Below are 11,393 nucleotides of genomic sequence, written 5' to 3' on the forward strand. Positions count from 1 at the left end.
CTCAGAAAATTAGAAGTAAATTGTTGTCACACTGTTAGGAAGTTCTCTCGAATAATGCAGAAGGCTACAGGAGTTTGATGGCTCCTATCTGCATCTTAAGTATCTGTCACTGTTTACTGCAAGGCGACAATAAACCATGGCAGATGCTTTCTGTTATCCCCCTGCCCTCCCCACCAAGGAAAGGCAATAGGAGGAAAATGAAGAGAGACTTGCAGGTTGGAAAAGTTTAAAATGTTTTACTAATGCTACTAATAAATACAAAACCAACCTTGAATTTCTCAGGGCAGTGCAGTATTGCCCCCGGCAGAGCTGGTGCTGCTCCAGCGGCTGCAGAGCAGGTACCCAGAAGTCCTGGGCTGGACTCTGCAGCAAACCAGAACTGGATTCAGGGATGCAGGGTCTGGAACCAGGCCTCAGATTGCAGGGACGACAGGCAGAGTCCTCCTCAGGCCATGGTCAAAAAGAGAGAGACCCTTGTGATCTCGCGCTTTTATGTGGTGTTATGACATGGATGGGATGGAACACTCAGCTGGTCAATTTTAGTCACCCGTTCTGTCCTCCCCTCCTTGCAAATACACCCCTCTCACTTATGGGACGTGCAAATTTTATCAGTATCAGTATGTGTTGAGGGAGAGTGGGATGTGCCTGCACCTTCCATATCAAGGAAGGTGGGGGGGAGTAAGGGGGAAGAAAGGGGAGGTGTGCAGCTGGCAGAGGCCCTAAGAATTAAAACCATGGCAGATTTTAGGTGATCTGCTCTTATCACTTTATTTTACAAAACATTTGAGTATGATTGTATGGCCCCACCCCCCCATAATTTATACTCTATGCTATATTCCCCTCAGGCACAGTCACAGGAGTTCCAGAAACCCCACTCTCTTCAGAAAAGAGGGAATGGAATCTGAGAGGGAAGGATGAGGTAGAGTTTCCCTGAGCAGGGTAGACTAGAGATGTGGGAACTCTTTCAGATTTTGATTAAACTTGCATCTATTCTAGATTATTGACCTCTGCTTTCCTGGCCTCTACCATGAAAGGATATGAACAGAAATTAGTGAAAAGTTCTTCCGGAATAGGTTTTGTAATTTAGCTACTGGAAAAAATGTTTCAAGTATTGGCAGATACCAGCTCTTCTTTTCACTGCTGATCATTACTGAGCTGGGTTTATATGAATGAGATAGCTGAAAGTACTCTGGTATAAACATCAGGGTGAGATAAGAGCTGGATCATTCATTCCCAGCCATTGAAAGTTTACGTGTCTTTTTCAGAAAAATAGTAGTAAATAAGTTGTCTGGCTTTGCTCTTTCTGTATTCTGATGTTTTGCCTGCCAGGGTTTAAAAGGTTTATGTGCAGTTTGTGAGTTTGTGCTGGGAAAGCCTAGGACTAGCACCCTGTACACAATTACATGTGTGAACTGTAATGCACAGAATTAAGTTAGGGATGGCAGTTCTGGCATCAGGGACTACAATGTAAGTGATGGATGAAAACTGAGGAGAAAGCTTTCTAAATGATTGTATCAAATGAGCTTATGATTATGAAAGCATTCTAATGCTTCTGAAATATGGTTGAAAATTCTGATGTCAGCATAGAGTAACATCATTGAATTCAATTGAGGATTGCAACTCAAAAATGGTATCTATCTTTTTTTAAAAAAAAACAAACTTGTTTTCCTTTTGCATAATTTCATCACAGGATCACAGAGTAAGTTAGTTTGGAAGGAACATCTGGAAGCCATTTGGTCTGCTCTTTCTCTCCACATACATAGTCACTCAAAGCACCTTGGTAGTTGGTTATGACAGGTGGCTCCCTGTCCTGACTGGCTTAGTTTTGAACTGGAGTGGAGATTCTACAGAACGCTCTGGGCAACCCGTTCCAATGTTTCACTATGTTCATTGTGAAGAATATTTTCTTATTATCTATTAAAAGTTTCTTCTTGTTCTGCAAGTTTTGACCGTTTCTTCTAAAGTTGTTTGGTCTGCACCTCATAGGGGAGGACTCTGGCCTCGTCTGCTCTATAACCACACGTAGATCCCCATTAACCTTTCATCCTTCGGATTAAGTGAACGCAACTCTTTCATCCTTTCCTTCTACATCATGTGCTGTATGCCACTGACCTTTCAGGGGCCATCTGGACTCCTTCCAGTATGTCAGCGTGTGTCTTGTATTGCGTTGCCCAAAACCAGATGAAGTATTCCATATCATAGAATACCAGGTCGGAAAAGACCTCAAGGATCATCTGGTCCAACCTTTCTTGGCAAAAGCACAGTCTAGACAAGCTGGCCCAGCACCCTGTCCAGCTGAATATTAAAAGCATCCAGTGTTGGGGAATCCACTACTTCTTTGGGGAGATTATTCCAATGGCTGATTGTTCTCTTTGTGAAAAATTTCCCTCTAGTGTGCAGTCAGAATCTCACCAGGAGTAACTTGTCCCCATTACCTGTCATATTTTGCACGTGACTCCTTGTCAAAAGGGAGTCTCCATCTTCTTTGTAGCTACCCTTTAAATAGTGGAACATAGTGATGAGGTCTGTCCTGAGCCGCCTTATCTCAAGGCTGAACAAACACAGTTCTCTCAGCCTTTCCTCACATGTCAGGCTTCCACGTCCTTTGATCATCTTTGTGGTCTTTCTCTGGACCACCTTCAGCCTGTCCACATATTTTTTGTATAGTGAGGACCAAAATATGTGCTGTCACAAATGACAGGAGGGAAAGAATCATTTCCCTTGTCCTACTAGTAACGCATAGTTAATGCATGATTATTGACTCTGTACCCAGTCATCTCCACACTTGTCTCTGCTTTGAAGAAATGCATCTTAGTCATTCTTCATATGGTAGCAATTCCATGACTTTGATCACCCTTTTTTCCCTTCCGTGAACCTTTTCCAGTTCTAAGATAACCTTGTGCAGTTCTAGTCATGTCATTACCGCATTCAAAGTGGGAGCAGGTTCTGGATTTAAGTAGTTTCATAACAATGCTCTGTGGTTTGCTTTGTGCCTTTTGTAATAATTTCAAATATCTGATTTCAATTTTTTTTCCCTTTTCTTCCTAACTGGTGCAAAACATCAAGTTGATATTTTCCTAGAACTATTAAACTTCACATTTTTTTTCCCTTAGTGATAATGATCAGTTCAGAGCGGCTTGTACAGCTGAATCTGGTATCTGGCTTCCCCCACAGGCACCTCACCTGTCTCACTTTGTCTACTTGGAATTATTCTAGCATTTTGTCTTACAACTATTCAGTTTCTTAAAGTCACGCAGTTCTTTAGTCTGCCCTTGTCCTCACTTTCCTGAATAACTTGATGTCATCACTAAACTGTGAGCTTGCTGATGATTTTTGCAGTTCAGTGTTGAATAGGTTGAAGAGCACAGAGCCCCTGCAGAACTTCAGTGGTGTTTTCCTTCTTTTGTTGAGAATGGACCATTTGTTTTTACTGTCTATTCGGCATGTTCTAGCCAGTTATTTGGCCACATAAGGACTTGCCTTGTTTTTTTGCCATATAGCTTCCTCAAAAGCCTTCGGTGATGAATTTTGCCAAAAGTCTTCTGGAAATATAAGTGAGCTGGATTTCCCACATTCACAGGTCTGTCAAAGACCTTCAGCAAATTTCTAGGCTAGAGGTTTATTTCACAGAGCCTATGCTGCCTCTCCACAGCAGATCGTATTTCTCCAGATGTGCACTAATTATATTCTTTATTATAACATTTACTAATTAACATTAAAAGTTGCCTAGATCCCTCAAACTCTTTAAAGAATGATATGAGATGTAACATACATACCATATACCTTTCATTAATTCTTTTTTCTGCCTGAAGCTTCATGCGTGCTTTTGTGAACTTTTTCAAGGGTCTCTTCTCTAAACTCTGATATCTTTAATAGGTACTGTTCAAGTGTAGAATAACTTTGCAATTAATAATGGACAAACAGTTTTCTCCTTGATGCATATTCTCTTAGCCTTTCAGTATCCAAAAGGTTTTTAATGTGGAGCATTGTTGAAAGTACATCCCAAGCTGTTTATTTTTATTTAACTGTAGTATGTCATAAACTATGGAGCAGGAACAATTTAAGTGTTGTCTTATGTTATGCAAAATGTTATTAGGACTGGGACACATCACTTTGGCTATTTTACATACAGGTTTGTCTATCAGTTAAAATGGCAGGTACTAACACTCCTATTCTAGTCCCATCCCATGCCACATCCTTCAAAAACACAGCATTCAGTTTAATATTCGAGGTTTTGGGCTTCAGTACAGCTATGTGGGTTGTTGCAGCTAACTAACTATATTTAAAGGAAATGAAGGGAAATTCAGAAGCATAACTGCCAGTTTGTCTCAGAGAACATCAGTCATCTCCCAGAAACACTATTTCAGAGGTTGCCCTCTGCTGTTTCTTTCAGCCATCAGCCTTCTGGCTTTTTCTTTTAGCTTCTTGAAGTAAACACAGGATAGCGAAATGAACGTGGTTTGAAGTTTTGTGTGTCAAATCCAGCCAAGTACATCTTGTCCCAAATTATCTTTTGCAAAAAGAACTTCAGTCAGTAAGATCTTGTTTGGTCTTGATTGTGTGTTGTTTTTTTCTTATTGTTTCCTTATTTTTACTTTTGTGTTCATGAATGTGTGTTTTCTTTCCTTTACCTAAAAAAGAAGAACAATTTATTGCAGAACTTATTTTTAAAAAACTAATACCTTGTCATCAGTAGGATGATACTGTTGAGAGTGCTCACACTGCCTTTGCTAAAGTTACACGTCTGGAAAATAGAGCACTGGTTGAGGGTGAAGAGATCTTTGTTCTTCTTCAGTGCTCCCACTGTCCTGCCACATGAGGGGGGAAAGATTGCTTGGACCTTCCTGATACACTTAACACTCCGTGTATCTTCCTGACCTGGTCTTCATCTTTTCTGTTTGACTGAAGTCTTTACAGATGGGGGTGATCTCATACGTGTTTGTGCAGTGCCATGCCTAAGCAGGGTGCAATCTCAAACAGATTTCCCAGGTACTTTCCCAATATAATGAATGAAAAGCAGGAGAACTTGTAATTTACAAATCAAAACTGTGGTTGATTTATAAAACAAATCTTAAAAGAGGTCTGTGCTTGCAAAAGCTTGTAAGTGACCTTAAGATGAAATACTTAGTTGCTTGAGGTTATGAGGCTGCTTAGCATATACATAATTATTCTTGGTTGTGGTAGACAATATTAGTTGGTAAGACAAAATTAAAACCTGGTGCTTTTAACATGAGGCCTGCAAAGATGTATGTTTAGGGGGAAAAATACATTAAGGAGCATAGCATGCGAAACAAAATAAAGTTTCCCAATTCAGACTTCTCAAAATGCTCTTCTGATAAACTGAAATGTTTGTTTGTTGGGCAGCTGGAATTCATGGGACCTAATTGGCCTTGTAAGCTAAAACTACCAGATGGTAAAAGAAAAATTTAACAAGAGCGACAAAATTATATGAATGCTGATGTTGCTTCTTATCCAGAAATGTTAGTTTTTAGGGTTTTTTCCTGACTGCTACATTATGTTGTTTCTTAATGCCCGTATGGAAGAATCAGGCTTCAGTTTTAGTTTTTCTGTAATACAGGCCATTATCAGAATGCTCTCATACCTCTACATCAGATATTTTTTTTTGTATGGTTAATGTGTGTGAGAACAATAGTAAGTGTTCCATTCTCAAATGTAGTGTTGTTCTTTTCTGAATTTTTTATAGAATTGAGCTGGTGTAACAATATATATTTCTGTGTTTTGAGTTGTTAGCCTGGCATTACATAGATGATAAAGACAGATCAACTTCAAATTAGAAAGGTTCATATCTCTGATGTAACTGTCTATGACCCAAGACAAATGAATTTGCAGAAGCAAATGGATGTTGAGAGGCTCAACAGCTATAATCAAAACCAGTTAAGAAACAAAGCAAGCGTTTTTAGCTCAGAAGTAGTATTGTACAGCAATCTCATAGAATATTTATAGAACAATTTATAGGTGTTTGACAACAAACTACATTGCTGTTATTGTCTGTTTAATCATGCCATGTGAAGATCAATAAGAATAATTGATTTTCATGGATCTAATTTTGGACCTAATTACTGTAATCTCTTAGATAGTGTTATCTGTTTGAATATATGTGACAGAGAGTCAATAATGACTTTATAGGCTTAGCTCCACCCATTGGTCATCTCCATCTGCGTGCAGGCCAAACAGACCAGCAACCTTTTTGAAACTAGCAATTGCTTAAAATTTATGAAAAAGATAAGCTCATATGGGAGTTGTCATTGATTGGCAAGGAAGAATAAAAATTGCTGGGAATCAGCACATTCACATGTGAGTTTTTGGCTTTATTTGTAGGGAGAGTGATCTAACCCAAACAAAACTATACAAGTGGCAAAACTATACAATGCCTTAAATATTGTGAAGAGGAGAGTAATTAGATGCAGTTGATTATTTCATTGACTTTATGAACTTACTTTTTAGCACAGATTGTGTGGGTGATCCATCAAAAGTTGTTTGATGCTGTGCTTTATTTAAAAACCTGTAGTTCACGAGACCAAGATTCTCAGTGTGAAGAAACGTGGGACACACAAAACTGGGAGCAATTGAGAATGGAGAGAGGACATTTACTGTGTAAGTACCCAAACTGCAGCCCCAGCTGCTGCCAGGGTGTGCTGCAAACCGCGGTCTGTACAGCTCAGGCTGCAGGAGGGCAGGGGATGTGTCCCTGTGCTCTAGCGAGGGACAGTAGCAAACAGGTCATTTCACTTAGAGGGTAAAAGGTAGAAATTGCTGGTGGCAATCTGTGGGGAGGACAGTTGGGTGTGAAGTTGGGTTTTGTGAACTGACAAGCTCCTAGTGAGGAGTGGGCTCAGGTAATGCCTACCAAGAGAAAACTGGATTGTGAGCACTGTACTGAGAGGTCTGACTGTGGTAACATGAGGCGGGGGGGAAATACTCTCTCAGAGCGGGGCATGTAAGAAAAAAGTTAGGGAAACATCCTTTAGAATGCAAAAATGATACGGTCCCCTTTATATGGATTTACTGGAGTGTACACAAGATCCTGCCTTATAACTGGGAAAACAGACCTTGGAGATGAGGTTTCAAAACAAAAAGACTTTTGGCATCTACCGTTTTTTAATTCTGACACAGGCAAATGAGAGGATGTTTGTGATCTTGTTGTTGGTCAGTTGGTAAATATCAGGAGTGTGACTCAGGTCTGCCAAGGCGATGAGTGTGTGGGTGACTAGCAGCAAAGGAAAAATAAATAAACCCTTATTGGGGAAAAAGGAAGTTACCTAAAAAGTCTGAAAATCACTGTTTAAAGACGCAGAATATACGAATTCTTACAAAAATGTGTAGGAAGGTGGTAAAAGGGGGGTTTTTGTTCGTTTGTTTTAGAAAAGGGACCTTACTAATATAAATCACTCAAGTTAATAATGGTGTTACCAGGGACGGGTTGGAGATCCTTTAGATCCTTTAAAACGTTTTTATTAGTGACATGATTTTAAGAACAGTGTTTTGATGTGGATGAAGCAAAACTAGGTAGGATAATCATAAAGGAAGGACTGGATACTCTTATGGATAGGAGTAAGAGAAAGAAAAGTAATAACAAAGAATGAAAAATCATATGTTTGGGAACTAATTTAAAGGACTAGTTAATATCTTGTCAGTTGATTAAATTGGGTCCTTTGTCCCCTCTTATCAGTCTAGAATTCCTATGCAGAATTAAAGTGGTGTCACTATGAACAGTACTGGTGAGATTATAAGATAAAGTGCTTCTAATTGATAAGAGTTTTACACTGTTGTTATAAAGAAACAGTAAGGTGTTCAGTACACTGTAACATTCCAATCTCCTTTGTTTTTAAAGAACTGTAATAGATGCTGAAATATGTTATGATGCTGATTAGGGAGCATGGAGAACGTGCTTTTGAGGAAAGTTTATTAGAAAAAAGTTTTAGTCTTGCAAAATGACGGCTGGAAGATGATGCAAATATTTATACAATGTATTAGAAGTGAGGAGTGGCTAAAAATTATACATGGAGGAAACATTATTAAAATCAAAAAGTTGTGCTGGAAGAAGAACAAATAGTCTAGTCAATAATCATCTTTAGACAAGAAATTTTGGAAAAATGTCCACAGAGAAGTTCAGGAACAGTTTTCTGAACAAGTCAATGGGGGCAAACAGCACATCCCCTCCCCCCCGGCCTTCACACAATGTACATAATGTATCACTAAAAAGCAGTGACTGTTCAGTTAAAAACTTGCAACTTTGGTCTTAGAAGATTCATTCCTTGTTTTGTTGGTGTCCCTTTTCTCCAGCCCTTCTGAATGCTTCATGTATTTTTCACTTTATGGTTGCCCAGAGCTAGAGATGGCATGGGTGCTGGCATGCCTGAGAAGCAGCCCGAGTAGCTGTTGCTTGTCCTGATCACATCTTGTGTGCAAGAATGACAAGAAGAATCCCTCTTCCTTCTCTCTTGTCTTCTGATAAGGGCCAGGTAAAATGATACTATGGCTGGAACTGCTCTCCATATGGTTCACTTCTTTGGACTGCTGCTGCCCTCTTCTGCTTGCTTCCCATGACTGTTGTAATATGTGCAATTTCTGATGTAGTGCACTAGAGGCCTTGTGTCTGTTGTGATGTGTTGTGGGAGATAATTCAAAGTGGATTCCTTCAATATTAAGCTTTCTTAGATGTTTGCTTGTGATGTGAGTTTAACCAGCATTAATAACTCAGTAGTTCAAAAGAAATTAGGGTAGACGGAAACTCCGATGAACCAATTGCAAATGCCCATCCCCACAGTCTCACCTACCTTGCTGTGTGTGTGTGAAAGTACGGTTGTGCCACAGTACAGCTAGTAGCTGTATTCCTGTTTCTGATGGAGTGAAATGCAGTGGATTTCTGGGGCTGGGCACCGTGCAGACTTAGTTACATTGAGGACAGTGCTCTCATATTTGGTTGGTACTCTGTATTTACTTCAGAGCTGGAAATTATTTGGAGTGCATGTGCTGTGTGTGAGAAATCATCTGTCAGCATTGAAGAAGCTGCAGCTGTTCTGCCCCATTAAAAGGACTTAACGCCAGCATGTGTGCATATGTGTGTTCAGTGTTTGTACTGGTGCAAACCTGTGTATACCTGTTATAGCCATATGCCTCAGAAATGTAGGGCTTGAAACTAGTTTTCTGATGCAACACTTCTTGGCTGAAGCAATTTCCTCTGCATAACTTGTGTAATTAAGTTTATTAAGAATTCTAGCACCCTGACAAATGGATGCGTATGTATTATGAGGTACAGGGAAAGTGCTAGACTAAAGCCTGAGGCCATAGGTGGAACTGAGGCACAGCCAGCTTTAAGGTGTGTTAAGATGATGATAATACAACTTTATTTCTGCTGCAGCTGCTGCTCTGTTCTTAGGCTAGATGGCATAGTTTTTGCCCAGCCTGGGCCCTTGCAACACATCTGGCTGCTGTGGTCCCAGGGCTTTCCTGGCTGTGACTGTATTCAACTGGGTGCAGCCAGAGGGTGTGGGAACCTGCCATGTGCTCCCAGAAGGTCTTCATCAGGGTTGATGTAACTGCCCGGGGGTGGCGGGTCTCTGCAGCTGGGCAGGTCTTAAGGGCAGGATGGGCAGTGGGTGGCTCCACAACCACCAGGGCTGTGCCAGCAGAGTCCCAGTGGCAGCTGATGGGCAACAGAGCTAGAATGGCTGATCTTCATTATTTCAGAAAATATGTGAGAGTTTCAAATCCTGAAGACCATAACACATACAGTAAAACTCCCGTTTGCCCTAGAGGGACTGGACAAGGAATGGTGCTTCTCCTAGAACCTTTCGACTTCTAATACTCAGTTCTTTGTGAGTGTAGCAGTTGCGATACTGTGGCCTGTCCAGAAGTACAGATCTACTCTTGCATTTTAAGTAGTGGAAAGGTTCTACAGTATTTGTTCTTTCGAAAACACAAACCTTTATTTCAAAACAAGAAGTAAAAATGTATTCTGATTTGTGAGAAAAGTTCCCCTCCTCTTTTCAGATACACTCAACTGCTACTATAACAGAAGAGATCATAGGCAAGAGAGAATTTCTGGCTCTAGCAAGAAATTTCACATATTCTTGGAGTAAGATTTGACAGAAGCAGAATGATTTGCAAGAACTGATCAGCTTCTCAATCAGTTTTTAAATATTTTATACTTTAAGGAACACTCTTCTCACTTCCAAACCCAAGTGTATCTACTGTGCAGTATTTATTTAGATAAACTGTGCATTCTTTCTTGTATCAACAATTATGAAAGCTTTTATTTACCTCAACAGCAGTAACTGAAGACTTGCATGGCAGGTTGATGGAAGTGGCATGAATGAAGAGAAGCTCTTAGATGTAGTGACAGGTGCCTCTGTGTATTGACTAAGAGCAAACATCCCTCCTAGTGGTTGACAGCATCCAGAAGTCAGTCAGGAGGTAAATCAATTGCGACTGGAGAAGTGGCATCAGCTTTTCAAGGCTGTGATTCTGAACAAGATTGTCACCTCTTATATTCCTGTTTTTTTTACCAATTAATGATGATAATGTGTCAGTGATTCATAGAATCATTTTGGTTGGAAGAGACCCTGAAGATCATAAGAGTCCAACCCATTAACCTAACACTGGCACTACACCATGACTTCTCTGAGCACATTTACAAACAGCACATAGATAAAACTGAAGCTTCCTGCTGCGCTGGCTGATGTCTAAATGTGTCATTTCAAGGACGCCTTGCTAAGAGCAAAAGCTAAGTTCTTTCTGAAAAATTTGCATATGGAAAAAATCAGAAACTTTACAGTCTCAGATACTCTCTGTGTATGCAGCTATACCCACTGGAGTTACAGCTTTCTCATTTTTCTTGTCTTCCTTAGATAAATTCGCCTTTGCTGGGAAGGTGGGGTCATGAAAGTAGTAGTGTAATTTAGCAAGTATTTATGGACTGAGGAGCAGTATCACAGAGGGAGCGACTAAAAGCATCTGCCAGTTGGAGGATTTCTCATAGCAAGCCTTGCAGTCCATGCAGGCCATGCACACTTACGAGGGCAAGCGCGTGCTGCACTACTATGCTGGGGCAGGCTTCTGAAAACAAGCCATCTTACATCAGGGCTGCACAAATAGCAAAAGCTTTACTTGCACATTCCCTGTGGAGTGGAAGTGCTCAGCAGTCCTTCCCCTTTGCCCTGTTGGTGTAACTGAGACATATCACATGATCAAGGAGGTAGTTGTGATCACAAGAGGGAAACCTGCTCCATTGCAACACAAAGCACGTGTGCCTTTCCAAGCAAAGGCATATATATAGTCTACGCTGTGTTCCTGGCTTGGCTCCTGAGAAGACAGATGAAATGAGGGCTTTGCTGCAAGTCCAACTCGGTATGAAATAGAAGCAGAGCACA

Source organism: Patagioenas fasciata, chromosome 2 (assembly GCF_037038585.1).
Source record: "Patagioenas fasciata isolate bPatFas1 chromosome 2, bPatFas1.hap1, whole genome shotgun sequence".
NCBI classification, from domain to species: domain Eukaryota; kingdom Metazoa; phylum Chordata; class Aves; order Columbiformes; family Columbidae; genus Patagioenas; species Patagioenas fasciata.